We start from the raw sequence: 19,155 nt of genomic DNA, 5'->3' as shown, positions 1-19,155 counted from the left end.
ATGCCTGTCTGTTGTGCAACAGCAGCTCGGTTCAGTCGGGTATAGTGAAAATAGTATCCTTGTGCTCTGGTTGGGATAAAGTCGCTGTTTTTGGGAATGAGAGCCTTCTGGAATGTTTTGCTGAGGGCTGTTGTCATAAAGTCTTATTTTCAGAGCCAGTGCTCGTCAGGATTTGTTGTATGATGCAATGTTTGTTATAACATTCATCATGGATTATATTTTGGCCAACTGTTAGCACAAAGCCATGCCATATTATCTGGTTTCTCAGTGCACGGATTGCCAGCGTATAGAGAAATATGATTTTGTTTGGGTGTAAATGTGCTTGTTGTCACAGGATATTTAGACTGGTGGAAGTCATACATTATTGTAGGGTAAAGAGTGATGCATATGTTTAGGGTATATAGCGGCTGCCTCGTTTAATGTTCATAAACTAGCATTTTTGGTATGTGACAGCCTGAAAATGTTAGTTCTCTGGCACCGTGCAAAATTCAAATATTGTCTCGTTCTAGTGAACCAAGCATATCTGTATTTTGTCTCATCTCGTGAGCTACGTGTGTTATCACACCGGTTATATAGCTCATAATTTTCCAAGTGTATGATATAGCTTTCATTCTTCAGGTCAACCATGTATTCATGAAAAAAAAAATCAGTTTGAATAAGGAAAGCAATAACTTTGCCATAGTATAGTAAAGCAAATACATTTTGTGCAAGACCAATCTTCAAATCGCTATTTAGTGCAAGATAAATGCTTCAAATCACCACCTGTGATTTAGACTCTCTCTACTGAATTAACTTTTGCAGTGCTGACAATTGCCAAATCTTATTATATTTTATAGATCACTATTTCCATGTTAAAGCTCTTTCTGTCTTTTTCAGGCTTTCAAAATGAAGGCCTGCTAATATTTTGTAACAAAAGATTAGTCTGAATTTTCCAGATTCAAAACAAGCTAAGCTCTGTCAACTTCCTCTTCGTAAATGCATTAGTGTAAACATTACTTTTGCCCATTTTACAAACAAAGGGGCAAATTATTTTCTATTGGCACAGATGCTGTAGATAGCATAGCTTGTGTTAAACCCGGAACATTCCTTCATATGATGCAGCAGCTGCCGTCATGTTTATACTGCTCGGCCTGCAAATTTCGGTTTTCACATTGCTTCTGATTTTTTGATTGCATGGCTCAACAATTTTTTTTTCTAGATTTTTATTTGCCCTTCCAATATTTTCACTTTCACCACCACAAAAATGATCAGTTTTTCTCCAAAAATTTATTTTAATGTGTGCCAGGAAAGCACTTTTACTGCAAGCACTGAGCTTCAGCCAGTGTTCATTTAGTATTACATTATTACAGGAACTGAATGAACGTTGTAAACTTAAAAAAGTTAGCAATCTATATTTGTTTTGTTTTTGAAGCACCTTAATTTTGGTCAAATTAATTCGTTTTACTTGCCCCACCACAAAAATGTATTTTTATAAGATACATTTGCCAAGAAAAAAAAATCTTTTACATTTTTTCAATAAAGGAATTTAATTAGCTTCTTTTAATTAGGCTACTTAATAGGTAGAAATGACAAAGCTGTTAACAACATTCTAAACAAACTTTAATTTGTGTGTAATTGTTAATTAAATTAGCCTATGTTGTTTTCAACACATTCTAACTATAATGCTTTCAAGACCGTCTTTCAATTTAATTTTGAAAAAACCTCTTTGTTAGCCATCTGCCAATGTTAAATACAGAATCATGTTTAAGTCTAAGATCAATGAATGTAAGATGAAGTGAGATTGTGGCACAGCCCTAAACTCTCACACTGGCCTCGATCCAGCAGGCCATTCTTATTGTTGAGCTTTGGAATGTATAAGACTGATGTTTCTCAATCAGCTCCCTATAGCTCCCGAGTTTGAGAATCAGTAGATTGTGTATATGAATTCGGTCACTGGTAAGTTCCCTGACTAAGACAGTGATCACTCGAATTCCATTGACATGATTACGTACAGCATCAATGGACAACATAGTAGAACGTCACCGCTTGAATTAATAAACAACAGACGGGACCGATCTCTTTTTGATACAATTTTTTATTCTCTTTAAACACATTGTTCTGTTATATGTTCTTACAAAATTTCAGCCGAATATTAATTAGAAATGTTAATTAGATGTGTTCATTACCTGTCTAGCGATGTGTGTCTATGTTTAAATAAAGCCTAATAAAAAATGGTTTGCCTTTTCAAATCTTCTATCGCGTGTTATTATATTTATCGAGTTGGCTTGTGTGGTTTATGTTTCACGCTTCAGAAATGTGACGTTATTTCCAGTAAAGGAGCCTAGTGAGCACCGATGGTCCCTAGTTTTCGCAGTCCATTGTGGGATTTTTCAGGGAACAAACGTTCCAGTGCACTGCGATTGAGACAGCCCTTAAAATGGCCGACTCCCTGATCAGTGCCCTGACTACTGAACAAGGGAGCTGATTGAGACGCCCCCTCTAAAAACTTATATATATATATTAGGCTAGATATTTAATAAATTCTAAATATCTAATATTTCTCACCCATTTTATATATCCATTTATTCCGCATTCTTTCTTATTCCATTGTTCTCTTTGACTCTCTTTATCACAAACACACACAGATACACACATCACCCGCAGCAGACTGGAATGATATGACTTTGTCAGTGTATTGGTAACCATCTTCATACAGGATCTGGTATCCTTGTTGTAGACTGTGTCGTTTTTTTTAGGTAAGCGATGTGATGTCACTGCTAATAGCAGCGTCCTGTGGGCATACTCTCTCTGTGTGTGTGTGTGTGTGTGTGTGTGTGTGTGTTGGTTTATATTCCAGCAGGCTGCTGCACTATGTCTCTGTCTCCCTCTTTAAGGGTCTGGACTTGCTGACTGAGGAAAAAGTGACTCAGAGGGGGATAGAGAGAGAGAGAGAAGGGGGCCAAGAAGGTGGTGCTCTGGAGAGACTGCAGCTGAAGGCTGAGAGGGGGGTGTATGTAGTACAGGGGTACATCTGCACCATTGGGTTATTGCTCTGTTATATTGTTTTACAGGAAGGTGCTTTTACTGCAGGCATTGAGCTTCAGCCTGCTGAAGTGTTCATTTAAGATTACATGATTACGGGAACTAAATGAAGACTTTAAACTTGGAGTTTGCAGGCTACTTTTTTGTGAAGCTGAAGTAGCCACAGGCTGCTTTGAAACAACTTAATTTTGGTCAAATTAAAAATTTAGGAGCAAAATGACTTTTTAGCTGAAAAAACTACAATCACTAGATCAAAGATGGTTGTTCAGAAATGGCTTAGTTTGATGCTGTCATTGTAATAATCCTGATTTTAGCATTTGTGGTTTGTGGTTTCTTTTTCTATTCTATCTGTTTTCTTTTTATTTATTATATAATTTAAAAAAAACCTACTGCGTTATATAACGGAGACTTGTCATAGCACTTACATATCATTGCTCTTTTGTTGATTCTGATTGCTTCCATTGTCCTCATTTGTAAGTCGTTTGGATAAAAGCATTTGCTAAATGACAATGGAATGTAATGTAAATGTAAAAAATTTTTGTGTGAAATAATTGTGCATTTTTTTGTGCATTTTTGGCTGAAATAATTGTGTGTGTGTGCATGTTTTTTAAATTAAGTAATTGATTTTTTTTTTTAGAATACCATTTATCACAACAAATCACTGTTGCAAATATGTGTACTTATCTTTAATCATTTCTGGTTCATTTAGAAAAATAATTAGATTTCAGTAATGGAGCAACACACTCTCATCGTAGCTTGTAACTTTGTACGAATTCAGCACCAATTTTCCAAAATTTTACAATCGCATTTGTACGTGTTCCTATGATCTGCTTACGGCCCACTGACAGTTAAGTTTAGGGGTGAGGTTAGGGTGGACCTTCATGCTTGGTTTTTTTCCCTAAAAATTATATTTTGTTTACTCGTTCATTCAAAATCCCCAACCAGTTCAGCTAAACATAAAGTAGTTGTGTTTTCACATGAGATCAGGTTGAAGGGAGTCCGTAATGGCTCTAAATGATTCACTGAACCAAACCAGTAATTCACAAGCAAGTTCAAAAATCTTTTTTACTGACTCGTTAAAAAGAGTCAGTTCATAAATGTCATTTGTTCGTGAAACGAGATGTTAACTACCATATGAGATGACATTTGAGAAAACCATAAATTTGCACAAAACTTCACAAACTGCAACCAACTAGATTTTAAATTATTGCACATTTTTATTTATTTTAGACAAAACATGTAGCACAATCGCGATTCAGGCAACCTGAGTTTGAGTCGTGGTCCTTTCCTGATTCTGTCCCATACTTTATATCTAAATAAATGTAAAAAAAAAAAAAAAGACTTCTTTCCAATTGCCTGAAACTTACCATCAAATGAATGTGAAGCTTGGGAAATAAATGCAGGTGTACCATGTTGTAAACATAAACTATTGACTCGATTATGGAGCAATTTATGAACCGAATTTACCCTTTTAATGTGCATGGTTGTGCATTTGTCCCTTCTGTGGAATCAGCATATGTGGCATTGTGTTTGCTGAGTAAAAGTTTGGGTCATATCTGAGAAATGCGGCTGCGTGCACCACCTCCCTCTGATTCTCCAATGACTGAGTAAATAAAGCTTACGACCGAAAAACGGCTTAAAAATTGTCTGGTGGGATGCTGGCCTTAGACTAACTTTAGAGAAGTGAGGAGGGAGCAGCCAGACTCATCATTCATCCTCAATCAGTCAGTCCTGCTTTCCACAGAAGGGGGTGTAAGATCATGCCACGATCCCACTGTGATTTCTAATGTGTGTGTGTGTGTGTGTGTGTGTGTGTGTAACATTATCACACTCCTCTCATCTGACCAACGGTTGCCTTGGGCTTGACTCAGGATTATGAAAGTGCTGTTTCATTCCCACTGTGTGTATATGTGTGTGTCCTGACGCCTCTTTTCCATCCTGGCCTAACAATAGGAGGCTTGTATTGTCATTTCTTGCTCCTTATTCTTGCCCTCTCTCTCTTTCTTTTTTCCTTTCTGTTGGAAGCAGACAGCCATGTGTAGGGCTGCACGATTCTTGCTAAAATGTGAATCACGATTTTTCTCCATGGGAATTGAGATCACGATTCTCTTACATGATTCTAATTTTTTCAACCAAAATGTATTGCACTCAAAAAAAACCCCACAGGACATTCAGTATAATAAAGTGCTAGAGTAACAAAAAATTGTCTCTTTTCTTTATTTTAGACCCCTTAATGTGAATAATTTTAAAGCTTTAAGTTGTTGAACATAAGAGAACATTAACAATAATAAATAAAAATATTCACGTTCACACGGGACGTCGACATCAACGCCTCTCGTTTACTTTGAATGGAGTGACGTCAAGCGTTGCCGAACTGAATTGTGGGTTCAATTCTGGCGTTGCACGCGGCAGAAGTTGAAAACTTTTCAACTTTTCAAGCGCCAACGCAGGCGTCAGCCAATCAGATCGCCTTATGCAAATACCCTAGCGCAGATGCTAGCTAATCCCGTTCATGCAACACCAGAAATGTATGTGATTGGCTGTTATCACTATGACGGCTCTGGTCAGCACCAAGCTTCAGACGCGCCCTCCGTCAAGCGTTGATGCTGACGCCCCGTTGAAGCAGCGCTGCGCAGAATGATCACCGTATGACATCAAAGTACCGCAAGAGCGATTATAGGATCATAGGATCTGACTGCTTTCTTATCGCTCTCGTGGTACTTTGATGTCATACGGTGATCATTCTGCGAACGCGCCTATTGACTCCGTTTAGGTCTGCCATCTTCTTACACGTCACGTGAGTGACAGCGGAACGTGGCCAATGAGGGAGAGGAGAAAAGTGATCGAGATTTATGATTGATTGGTGAATTAATTGTGTTTTGTGAGTGGTGGAACTATGATGTCACTTTGTAGGCGAAAACCCGGAAGCGAGTTAGCATTTTAGCACTTCCGGTTCCATCATCCCAGAGTCAATCGGTTTTTTGAATGGGATTTTGGTTAAATCCCTTAAATAAGGTCCGTGGTTTACACAGGCTCAAGATACTTTCGCGTTTTATTCTACGACATAAAACACACCAGTTACACCCCACTCATGATTTTTTAAAGCTGTTACGTTTCTTTAAAAAGACGGTTGCTAACAAGTTGCTAAATGGGACTACAGGCGCTGTCGGAGACATTCAACGTCATCACGCCGAACAGGAACTCATTCTAACCCGCTTTTACAGTCTTGTGCTCTTTTGGATTAAAATTCATCCAGAGTAAATAATTATCATGGAAAATGTTTCTAAAAATAAGTTTAAAAGTGGTCGGAAACATGGTGGTGGTGACGTTGAAGGAGAGCGACCGTGGTGCTGTAGTTCGTTTATAGCCTAATGTTAGCTTTTTAGTTCTGGCGCTTGTATTTAGGCTTCAAAATTCATCAAATTTGTATTACTTTGTAAAGATTATCTCGATGGTCAAAACGTGTAAATTTCATGAACTATGATTGAACACAGAGCTTATTTTTTGCAATTATCCAAAAGCCTATGGGAAAATCCTATTGGGTTTTTGTCGAGGGAACCAGTTTCATGCTAACAGCCGATCCGCCTACAGAGTGACGTCATAGTTCCCCCACTCTATTGTATGTGTGACCAATAACGCGTGAATGCAGCATGATCTGAATGCAGGGAAATACACGGAAGTGAATCGCCGTCATTTAGAAATGAGATCGCATTTATGTATGAATCGAGATCGTGATTTTTTTTCGATTAATCGTGCAGCCCTAGCCATGTGGTCTATTTTCATGAGGAAAGATAAACCGCCTTTTATGTCGGTGAAAATATATGGATCTGCTCCTCACCATTTACATCAATGTTTGAGTTGGATTCCATTATTTGATTGGCATTAAACAGAAAAAATGCTTATTTGCATAGTAATTCAATTCACTGGTTGCTTGAAATGAAAGGTCACAATTATTGACAAGCCTGACATCACTTCCTATTTCCTGTGGATGTTTTCACAGAGCCTGAGTACACACTCACTCACATTCCTCTGTTTGTTTGCTCAGAGTGATTGTGTATTGGCATGTCAGTCGAAAGCTAGCCAGGCTTATGTTTCTTCATGCTTTTCTGAGAAATGCAAACATATTTATGCTGTTTTTCTGAATGGATTTGTATATTATTCTGTCTGGCTCTCCTTGCTCGACCTTTGGTCTGTGCTCTACTGTAATGAAATCATGTCAGGCATGTCTGGCTCAGAGACGTGAAACACACAAACACAGGAGCTGCACATCAACCTTCTAGAAAGTTCCTCTGCTTATTCAATCTTCTCCTGTCTACAAACTCTGTTGACGTCCATCTTGTTTCTTTTGTTCGTTTTTTTCTTTTGACAGAATGATGAGGTGAGATGCAGGTTACATATGAACATGAAAGTAAATCTGCATTTCCAATATTTCTTAGCTGCATGTGAGTGTGTGTGTATATGTTTTGTCAAGGCTGTCAGGTGCAGATGGTAAATTTTATGCAAATTTTCATGCCTCAAAGCAATGCGCTCTCAATCCTGACAGGTCCAAAGGTATGAGTGGATGTGCGTGTATGTTTCACATCGGTTATGTCTGCTGCTGTATTTTCATATTCACCTATCAAGCCAAAAGCAAGCGGATCACTGAATTATCAAGATGTTTTATTAATGCTAGCGTGTTCTGGGTGGTTGTCAGTGGGACATTGTGCAGTTGCTAGGGTCTTCTGGGTAGCTTCTGCTGGTTACTTCAGTCAAAAGATCCAAAATTAATAGGTTAAAACAGGGATTTGTTCCTCAGTATTGAGCAATAGCGAGCAATGTCATTGTTGTTTCAGTGACGGAATTCAACGACTATTGCAATCTGGGGTGTTTCCCATACAGTGATATAACTTGCTGCTTAACTACTGTAATATGATGGATCATTGGAGATATTAACTCGAGGTATGGTTTCTAAAACTAATGTGATATTTAGTTGAAAGTATTTTCTTGCAAAATGTACTTCAGTGCTCTTTTTATTTAGAACTTAGATTTTTTTTGTGTGTGTTATTGTGCTAATTTGTAAGATTATTGTTGTAAATAATGATCATGGCATCTGGGGATTTTTCTTTTCTGTTGTTATGTGACCCAGGACCACAAAAGGGTCAGTTAAGATTTATACATCATCCGACAGCTGAATAAATAAGGACAATATTTGGCTGAGATACAACTATTTGAAAATCTGGAATCTGAGGGTGCAAAAAAATCTAAATATTGAGAAAATCGCCTTTAAAGTTGTCTAACTGAAGTTCTTAGCAATGCATATTACTAATCAAGAATTAAGTTTTGATATATTTATGGTAGGAAATTTACAAAATATATTCATAGAACATGGTCTTTACTTGATTTTCCTAATGATTTCTGGCATAAAAGAAAAATCGATGATTTTGACCCATACGATGTATTGTTGGCTATTGCTACAACTATACCTGTGCTACTTATGACTGGTTCTGTGGTCCAGGGTCACATGTAATGAAAGATGTAGATTGTAGCATGTTAGCTTGCTTATTTTTCTTTAGGCCTATCTGTTAAGTCCGTAAAGTCATAATAACTAGAAAATATGCTTCTAACCGCAGTTCGAAACTGTATTTCCAACTAAAGGATGCACCAAAATGAAAATTCTTGGCCGAAGCTGAACAAAATGAAACACTGGGCCGAATGCCGAATACCAAACACGTTTTTTCAGGGTTTTTTTTACCCATGTATTTTGCCGATTTTTTTCACCAAATATTTGATTGTGTCACGTCATTGTTCGATACAATTTATTCAGTCTTTTTGCTTATTCGGACGCCTAAATATATATTTCTTTGCTATTTTCGGCCGAATAATTTTGGTTGCCGAACAGTCGGTGCATCCCTAGTTCCAACCACACAGCTTTGCTGTTTGTAAATTTTCATTGGAAGTTTCATTTTGGGAAACACAGAATCATTGAACTATGTTGCTAACGACAGAACATGCGACCGTAGTTGGCTGACTATGCTTTTGAGAAGCCCACCCCTGTAGTTGAATATGGTGTACCACACTCTCTCTTTGCATAATCTACAGAGCGGTCTGAAAATCTGTTGACCAAAGGCCTATTAAACTGCAGATTGATGGTTTTAATGGGTATTAGTACAAATACATTGCTACATAATTTGATCAGGAGTTACAGAGTTACACAGAACTAACATAGAGGGAGATATAAACCCTGTGTAAGCTGTTTTATGTAATATCGAGACTTTGCCGTGATTTGTGAATGTTTAGTTTAAAATTCATGTGCACAGGTCAACACACAGTTTTGCAATTATTTTGAATGTTTTTCAGAGGAAATGCTGGGAAGTGGGAACAATGGACTCATCCTACTGGCCATTATAGAACATGCTTATTTCTAGCCCCCCCCCACACACACAATGTTTCCGGCCAGCTCTTTTTTGTTCTCACACTCTGTGTTGTGTCTAGCTGAGGTTCCTTTTAACCTGCTTGTTGTGTGTGAGTATAAGGAGGTGTGTGTTAATGTTGCTATAATGGCTTGTAAGTCATGTTTTTTGTGGGCCATCCGCTCCATTCATTGTTCTGGGATCTGTCTTGAGGTCACAGGCATCCTGCAACTATATTTTTGAAGGGGCTTTAGGTGAATAAAAAGATAAGACTAAAAAACACTTTTACTATATTTCTAAATATATAATTTCAATCTTTAATACAGTACACTTTATAGAATGTTGTGATGCCTAAAATCAGTGGAAGAATTTAAGATGATTCATTTTAGCTTTTAGGCTTTCATTCATTGTAAGCCAAAACCATATATGTTTTTACTGGCTTATCATTCATTATTGTCCAGAACTGTAATGTCAGTGCAGTGTTAGGATAAGTAGTTTTTTTTTTGCTTTCATTTTTATTTAGCAAGGATGCATTAAATTGTCCACAAGTCAAGTGGGAGGCACATATGCAAACTGTTGTAATTCCTACACCGTTCACCTGATTTGGATGTAAATACCCTCAAATTAAAGCTGACAGTCTGCAGTTAAAACACATCTTGTTCGTTTCATTTGAAATCCATTGTGGTGGTGTATAGAGCCAAAAATGTTAGAATTGTGTCGATGTCCCAATATTTATGGACCTGACTGTATATATATATTAAACTTGAAAATTGTTTTGCTGTGTTGTTGATTAAATAAATGCAGTCTTGGTGAGCACAAGAGACTTCTTTCAAAAAATCATTAAGGCCCCAAACTTTGGAAAAATAGTGTAATAGTGTCTCAAATCTATAACTATGGGTAAATGATCTATGCTGTACCATTTTTTTGTTTGAAAACTGCTTGTGAATACTATATAAGAAGAAACAAAATGTACTTTGAATATGTTTACATAAAGAAAGTATGGCAGCCAAGTCTAATACACAGCTCAGTGCACTTGTTCTTGTGGCTAATGAAAATGTTGTCGAAACCAGCCTAAAAAAAAATAGATCAGCACTGCTTTAGCTTGAGCCAGTCAGTTCCCATACATATGTGATACAGTGGTAGAAGTGATACTTTGGGATATTGCGTGTCTATTGAGTATGAATTGGCTTTGAATATGACATACAAAGATCATGACATCATTGTGGAATGTCACCTCCATCATGCTGACATCACTGAAACATTATCCAAAGTGGTGCAGGGCTGTAATAGTTGCACGTTTTCATGCTCTTTGTGTGTATGTGATAGAGAAAGCCCACTCCAGATGTTTGGCATTATTGATCGTGTTTGAGGAGGATGGACTGGTTTTTATTGACACCCTCCATCTCTCTCTCCCAATTCCTGTCTGCTGCTGGAACAGGAAATGGGTTTTGAGCTCAGTTCAGCTCCTGTGATGTGCTGTGCCTCTGGCTCTCACACAACACACTGTGGTTGTGTGTTTGTCTGTGAGAGGGACAAGAATGCTCCACCGTGTGTGTTCCTGAGCCAAGCTACGTGCCTTTTATCTTCGGTTGCTTTCTTGCCCTAAATCGTACACATTTCTCATACACTTAATGGGGTTGTTCACGCAAAAATGAAAATGAGGTCATTATTATTTAACTTACTGTTGTTTCATATCTGTGTAATACAAAAATTAGAAATTTTGAAGAATGTGTTTGTCGCTCCATAACTTTTCTATACATTTATTTATGTCTATGTAATCAAAATAATTTAATGTGAAATAACCAGTGGTGGACGAAGTTCACAAATCAAGTACTTGAGTAAAAGTACAGATATGTATAATAAAATATTACTCCAGTATAATTAAAAGTACTGCCTTTTCAATTTTACTCGAGTGAAAGTACAAAAGTACTAGATTTTGTATGTACTTAAGTAAAAAAGTACTGATAGATTTATTTAGCAATTTTATATAGGCTACTTAATTTTATATTAGCACATTTTTTTTATAAGGCACGGTTCAAAAAGACATGATAGATTCAGTCAGTGTGGAAGAACTTGACTGGTCTGCAGAAAGCCAAGTCCTGATCCCAGCTGAACACCTCTGGTGTGACTTTATATGCAGACCTTGAGCCAGAAACTCATCACCAAACACCAATGACTTGTACATAAGAGTACTGTCATTTTAGACACGTCCAAAACTGTTGAAACAGAGATGGAAATACAATTTTTAAATACATGAATTATGTTTCCATCTTTGTTGCCACAGTTTTGTTAGTGCCTTTTTCTGTTCTAAAGAAGGGGGTTTTGTCCTTATAGTGTCTATACAAGTCATTGGTGTTTGGGGATGAGTTTTTGGCTCAAGATCTGCATTTAAAGTCACACCAGAGGTGTTCAGCTGGGATTAGGACTTGGCTTTCTGCAGACCAGTCAAGTTCTTCCACACTGACTGAATCAATCATGTCTTTTTGAACCGTGTCTTATACACAGATGCACTGTCATGTTAGAATAGAAAAGGGATCTGTCCAAACTGTTGCTATGAAATTAGAAGCACACAATTCCGTAGAATATCATTATATGCTTTAACATTAAGATTTGTACTCATAGAAATTACTAAAGTAGTCAAACATGTTCATTAGAAGGGGGTGACCCAATACTTTTGGCAATATAGTGTATGACATGAGAATAAGGCCTGAAGTTAGGAGGAACATTTTAAGGAAAATATAATTATATTTTCATAATGATTTTTTCCTTCTCAAACCTTGTCTGTGGTGTAAAAATAGCCCTGGCCAAATGCCCACAGAGGGCATCACTTCCCACTCTGATAATTACTGTAGTTACCATGTTCTGAACATCACATCCTTTCTTTTTCCCTCAGATGTAATCTATCTAGGTGGTTGAATAAAAATATTTGGACTTTATATCAAAAAATTTCCTCAACTTAGCACCAGCAAACTTGTTAGCTAGACAGTTAGCATCAGCTAACAACATTTACTTATTTTCAGTATGGTCATAAATAAACATTCATATCTGTCTACTCGGCTAGTTGATCTAAACAATATATAAATGTATACTTTTGATAAACAATATAAAAACAGACGTCACATATGGCTAAATCCGTTAATCCTTTAAAAATGTTACAGCAGCGGGGAATATGAACGTGCATGAGATTCGTTTGTTTCGTTTTGTTGTTTCGTTTTTTGAACACACACTGATGTTGATCTGTCTGCATTCCAGCATTTCACTGGGCTAAATAGATCACCCTTTACAGCAGATTTAGTTCACAAACAGTTTTGACCTAAATATGAATTTCAGTTATAATAATTAATCCTAAAATTCAAATTTAGTAACTTACTTTTGCAGCATCAGACGCGCGCTCACAAGATGACAGTTCACTGGAGACTCGCTCTAAACAGATCATTTGAATCAGTGAGCTGTTGACTCGAGAACAGCTGCAGTCGGATCATTCCAATTCGTGAATGAATCATTTGATTTAACAGGTTCATTGAAAAGAATAAGTTTGCTCATGAATCATACACCACTTCTGTGTCTCGGAGCATGTGATTATATTATGAGTAACGATATGTTTTATGAAATGTAGTGAAGTAAAAAGTACGATCTTATGCTTTGGAATATAGTGAAGTAAAAGTAAAAATTACTCAAAATAAAACTACTCCAGTAAAGTACAGATACTTGAAAAATGTACTTCAGTAAAGTAACGAATTAAAACTACTTTGTTACTGTCCACCACTGGAAATAACATGAAGTAGTTAAGTAAATAATAATTTAATAAAATCTTGTTCTTATTCTTGTACTTATTATTATGCTTATTATTTTAGGTGAACGTTTTGTTTAAAAAATGTCTTATAAAAGCCGAATTCCCTTCATAGCAAAGTCAGTCAGGAATATTCCTTTTCTGATTCTCACATAACCCCTAGCTGTGTGTTTGTCTGGCGTGACAGCATTGATTTATGATGTTAAATCATGTTCAATCTTACGGTGGTTATTAGGGAATGATATAATCTATGCATACTTGTCACTCTTCATATGAGCAGTATCAGAGCAGACTGCACCAGATGAAACAGCCTTCATCTCAGTTGTGTTTGACGTACGTCAGCAGTTTCTTCTCTGATCAGCGGCAACACAGAAGATATGGACTATTAGCTGGAGGGCTGTGCGTGCGTTTCTGACCTAGCTGTATTTTTGGGACAATATTTCTGAAACTTTCCCTACAGTGTAGTCATTATAAGTAGCTTAATTTATAAACAATAAAAGTATGCACTTAAAAATAGTTCTTTAATGGTCATCTGCAACTTTGTCTCAGACGTGTCTCCTAACATAGAAGTAAAACAGACCCAAATGAAAGACTTGGTATAGAGTAGGAGTAAAGATTCACAATTTACAGTAAGGTTCCATTTGTTAATATTAGTTAACTGTGTTAGAATGAACTAACAATGAACAGTACTTCTAGTACCGCATTAATTGATGTTGAAGTTTGTGTCTGTTAATATTAGTCAATGCACTTTGACATAACATGAAGAAATGATGAACAATTGTGTTTTTACTAACTAACATAAACAAAGATTAATAAATGCTGTAACATATGGTCACACTTTATTTTAAGGTCCAATTCTCGCTATTAACAAACTATTAACTACGACTTTTGCCTCAATAAACTTCTAATTCGCTGCTTATTAATAGCAAGGTAGTTGTTAAGTTATGGATTGGGTAGGATTAGGGGTGTAAAATATGGTCATGCAGAATATGTGCTTTATAAGTACTAATAAACAGCCAGTATGTTAATAATAGGCATGCTAATAAGCAACTAGTTAATAGTGAGAATTGGTCCCTATAGTACCCCAAAAAATTATATATATTGCTCATTATTAGATCATTTCATTCATGTAGCTCGAATATTGAAGCATGGCACTATCACAGAAAAGGTTGGTTTGATTCCCATGAGACCTTATAGTAAATTATGAATATTAGCATATCTCACATAATTTGGTCTTGGGAGACTTTGATGAGAAATGTTTTCCATTTACCCTTACATTTAATAATTTAGCAGACGCTTTTATCCAAAGCAACTTACAAATGAGGACAATAGAAGCATTTAAAACCAAATGTTTGAGATATGATACTGAAATCTTTTGGTTGCAGAAGTTAGCATTTTGGCAAATCTTTTTGTAACGTTGTTGAAATCTCTTCTGAATCTCAAATTTGGGGATAAGCAGCAGAAGACTTAAACAAAAGTCCCCATTTGTTCTCCATTTAATCTCATTGCTGAGAGGCATATTAAAGAGATCTCATTTGTGATTTTCCTTTTCTTGTGGGGCATTCCTCTCCATATTCAGAACTCAGATCTGGTTCTTTTGTTGGCTATATGATTCTTTTCAGATTAAAACAGTTCTTGATGTTTCTTCCTAAGTTCTTCAGATCAGTGTATTGGTTCTAGATTCGTTTTAGGTTTGTTTAGGTTCTTCTATGGTATTAAGCTCTAAAACCTATTTGGAATCTTTATTTTAATAATATATGGGGAAAGAAGGTAAATCAGATTACACGTAAATGTGTACACATGCACAAACTGGAACCAACTAATAAGTGCGTCTCAAAGCTTCTAGTATGCACATGGATTGTTTATACAGATGTTGATGGAAACCCATAGTGCTGTGGGGTTTTTTCTTTCTTCTTTTCCTCTCTGTTGGCTTTTGCACTCGTTCCCACTATCTCTCTTTCTTTTCCTCCCTCTTTTCATCTATGTCATTTGGCAGCTGTTTTCACAGTGCAATGTGCTGGAAAGCAAGTCTTTGATATAAGGCCTTGTGTGTGTGCAAGATTTCTTCTTTCTGAAATATGATCCTGACTTGCCTTTTTCCCAGCATTCGTCTGCGTATTTGTGTGCCTGTTTATGTGCTTTTTATTGTTGTTGTTTTCTTCCATGATACTGATTGGATGCACTTTTATGGCATGGGCAGAGAGATGTGCAGTTATGAGCAGCATTTAACTCCGACGATACATGTTCCTCCCTGTTTCTGCAGCTAAATAAACGTCCTTTAATCTAATCAGTCCGCCTGTTTGTGAGCACAAGCATCTCCAGGGAACAATAGCGGGAACCTTTTTCCAAACTATAGAGCTTTGAAAGGTTTTATTTCATAGAATGTGAATTACATGATTGTTCTGAAACAAATAGTTCTTTGGTTATAGTTGATGTCTTTTTTCTTATTTAACCATAATCATGATATTGTAACTGTCGTGTCTTGCTCACTTTTCCGTGAACAGCCGTGTAAAAATCATAACTTGGTCTAATGAAATTCAATAATAACGGCAATTGTATTTAACAGTAAAGGCTCATATTTGAATATGTTCTTTTCTTTATTTATGAAGAATTATAAGCGTATGCATGATGTGATTTGGCCTGTGCATATTTGTTCGAAAGCCAGGCAGAGTGAGCACAAGATGCTAGACCAAAGTATTGTATTGTTTACAGAAAGGATGAGCGATTTTATTTCAGTTAGTTTTCCAGTAACTGTTGTTAGTTTCGTTTCGTTTTAGTTTTTCAAATATTTTGTCATTTTTATTTTATTTCAGTTTACGAAATAGTTTTTTCATCAACCGTTTTCATCTTAGTTTTCGTTTACGAAAATAACCTCAGTTCTTAAGTCTTCTGAAGCCATTCCAGCTTTGTCTGAGAATCAAACAGAAATTAAAAATGTTATTATTTGAAAAGCAGTTTTGGTTTAGTTCACCCAAAAATGAAAATTCTATTATCATTAACTAACCCCCATGTTGTTCCAAACCAAAAACACTTCAGAAATGAGGCTAATTTTAATATTTAATATTTTTTTTCCATCCATTGGAAGTCCAAAACTGTCATGCATCAAAAAGTACAAAACAAAATGTGTGTAAGCTCTGTGTATGTGTGTTAATCAATGTTTATATATGTCTAATAGTCTAAACGACATTAGTTCATCCAATAAAGCAACCATGTTTGTCAGAAAGGATTTAAACGGGTCAATTCATATACATTATTTTTTTTACAGTGTCTTTTTGTACTTTTTGATGTGTGAAAGTTTTGGTTGTGTGGTGTTTAAATGGATAAGACAAAAATAATGAAAGGATATTAAAATTCTGAATAAATAATAACAGAATTTTCCTTTTTGTGTGAACTAACCCTTTAAGCACTTTCTAATGAGACTTTTTTTTTCATTTGACTGATAAGTGTTTAGTAACATTACTGCGTGATCTAATGTAGTAAAACATTGAGGAGATAAAAACAATTACTTTGCAATGTCACACTTCATTCCAGGCCAAATGCTTTATGAGCACATTTTACTGAAAACCACACTGTTCACGGAAATCTCCTCTTCATTCTTATGGGTAATTTTGTAAAGCATGCCTACAGTGGGCAACAGTAACCAAGAGGTGCAGAGCTTAGCGGAGGGTCAATTACTGTGGTCGGATTCAATTCATGTACTCAAACACACACACACACACACACACACACTTTCTTTAAGGTCATAAGTGTGGCAACCTCCTGAGTGAGAGAGAGCGATGCATGATTCTGAAAGAGGGATCTCAGGGAGGTTAGCCACCAGTCAGACATCTCTAATTAAAGCTCACCACACTCTCACACACACTGAACTGCTCTACTTCTGTTTATTTTCTGATGCATGGATACAAAATGCCAAACTGAATCAAAATCTCAGTGCTTATTTGTAATATTTTTATGAAAAATTCTATTGAACCTATATTGCATTCAAAGTTTGAACTGATTCATGGAAATCTACTTTTTTAAAAATAATTACATAATTGATTTTTTTATTTATTTTTTACTGACATTTAAATGAGAAATGCTCAAGCTGTTAAAAGCCTTTATCTTATCACTCATATAACTCAAGTAATGGGTTATGAAGCTAGTCTAACTCTTTAGGAAATTTAATGACTAAATAAAAAGTGTTGATACTTGATATATGACATAGCCCTAGCTATTTTTGGTTTTGATATTTAGACATGTATGCCCTTTGATCCGTGCAGCGAAAAATCATTTCATTCTCATTTACTTCCCAGTTAGGTGATTCCTCTTGAGATTGAGTGTATGTTTCTGTTTGTGCCTCCACCCTGACAGTTATTTTTATCATTGTGCTCCAGATGCATATTTCTACCCCATGCTGTTTACACGCACAGCAGGAGATGTCCTGGAAGATACACACACACTCACACATCACTGACCTTAGCTGAGTGAAAGTGCATCAAGTAAAAATGTCCATATGTCATCTACTTTATAATCATAATTTTTTATTGTGTTCAGAATAGATTTCTTGAGTGGTTCCATGGTGATACACACAGCTGGTGCTGATTGGCCAAAACCTTGATGATGCACTTGTTCTACACCATGGCCCAGGAGGCTCTGTGGAAATACCCATAATCCTCATCTCCCTTGTGAGTGTGACTGCCTGCTCGAATGGAACATGTTTGTATTAACCTCTGCTGTTATACAGATATGATACTGAAATTTACTGAAATTTAAGCTATACATTTGCAATTGTGAATAAATGCACAATTACACCACTGAATTGATATAGGATGAATGGAATGAATCCATATTATTTACATTTGCATGCATGTGTGTTTGTGGATGATGAAAGAAGGTAATTGTATTATTTTCTGGTGCAGATTTACATTGGCAGCGTCTCCGGCTCAACAAGAAAACCTGTACAAGGTCAGACAGCCCACTGTCAGGATATGATTTAAACTAGACTAAAAAATCTACACTGGCTATTAAAATGAACCTCTTAGGAGATTAATTGATTTTGCTAGTTGCCATTTTTCAGAACTGCTCTATAGATGTTGTTGATCCAACATATCAACAGTATTATTTTCAAACATTGTCAACTCAGCCTTACAATTGGATTTCAGTATGCTAGACAATAACCCATAATATTCAGTAGTAAATTTAAATGTTTTTAGAATACCATTTATTATTTTGGTAACATATTACAATGAGGCCTGATTTGTTAACATTAGTAAATGAAATATAAATAGTAATATAAAATCTGACAAACCTAAAGTACACATTCCCAGTTCTCAGTCAATTTTAAATCAGACACAACTGAAAACTGACTCGCAGTTCTGTAACGAAATCAGCTGTGAATTCAGTAACAGCTCTAAATAATTCACTGGATGAGTATGATGCCTGACTCATCACAAGATGTTATCTGATTAAATTAATATGGAGGCATATAAAGTGTTCTCTACTGTTGCCAATGGTGCTCAAATTTGTATTTTTTTTAGTCACAGTCTGGAGCCCAGTTTGTATCCATCTGTCTTCATATGTTGGATTATTGTGTGATTGGATACATCCTCTTTCCCAGTGCATGTGGTGTCTCTATGAATCTTCTCTTTGAGTGTTAGCAAAAATCAGCTCATCTTTTGGCATGAACCTGATTTAATTTTCCACCCAATCGCATCATAGTATGAAGCACTGGGTTGTAAATCAGCTATAATCGCATTCAATTCCCATCAGATTAAGTTGATTTAAAATGTGGTAATTCAGTTTGGTAGCACAGAAGAAGCACAGTCTGCAGAGCTGCTTGATCAAAGACAAATAAGCTTTTCATGAACGTCATTGCTGATTCAGTCCCAGTGTCGATCTATCTGCAGTATTATCATATTTTTATATTCCTTCACTTTTAATCAACGAAAATTCTAGGTGATGCACATGTTGATGTTA

The 19,155-nt window shown here is 36.2% G+C and overlaps 1 protein-coding gene across 6 annotated transcripts in view; it reads left to right on the top strand.

Annotated features, from left to right (window-relative positions):
- The window catches only part of LOC306872673 (amyloid beta precursor protein binding family B member 2-like), a 49,438-nt gene that overhangs the window by 2,714 nt on the left and 27,569 nt on the right, over positions 1 to 19,155 (top strand). For 4 of the 6 annotated variants that reach the window (XM_079421354.1, XM_079421352.1, XM_079421357.1 and 1 more), the window contains exons 2-3: positions 17,734 to 17,864; positions 18,099 to 18,144. The gene's annotated coding sequence lies outside the window, so the exon portion shown is untranslated. The remainder of the gene's footprint in view (positions 1 to 17,733; positions 17,865 to 18,098; positions 18,145 to 19,155) is intronic. The other 2 variants (XM_079421356.1, XM_079421353.1) reach the window with 1 other exon arrangement.

The sequence above is a fragment of the Barbus barbus genome, assembly GCF_936440315.1.
Source record: "Barbus barbus genome assembly, chromosome: 7".
In the NCBI taxonomy this organism is placed as follows: Eukaryota; Metazoa; Chordata; class Actinopteri; order Cypriniformes; family Cyprinidae; genus Barbus; species Barbus barbus.
This window is presented reverse-complemented; position numbering and strand designations above follow the sequence as displayed.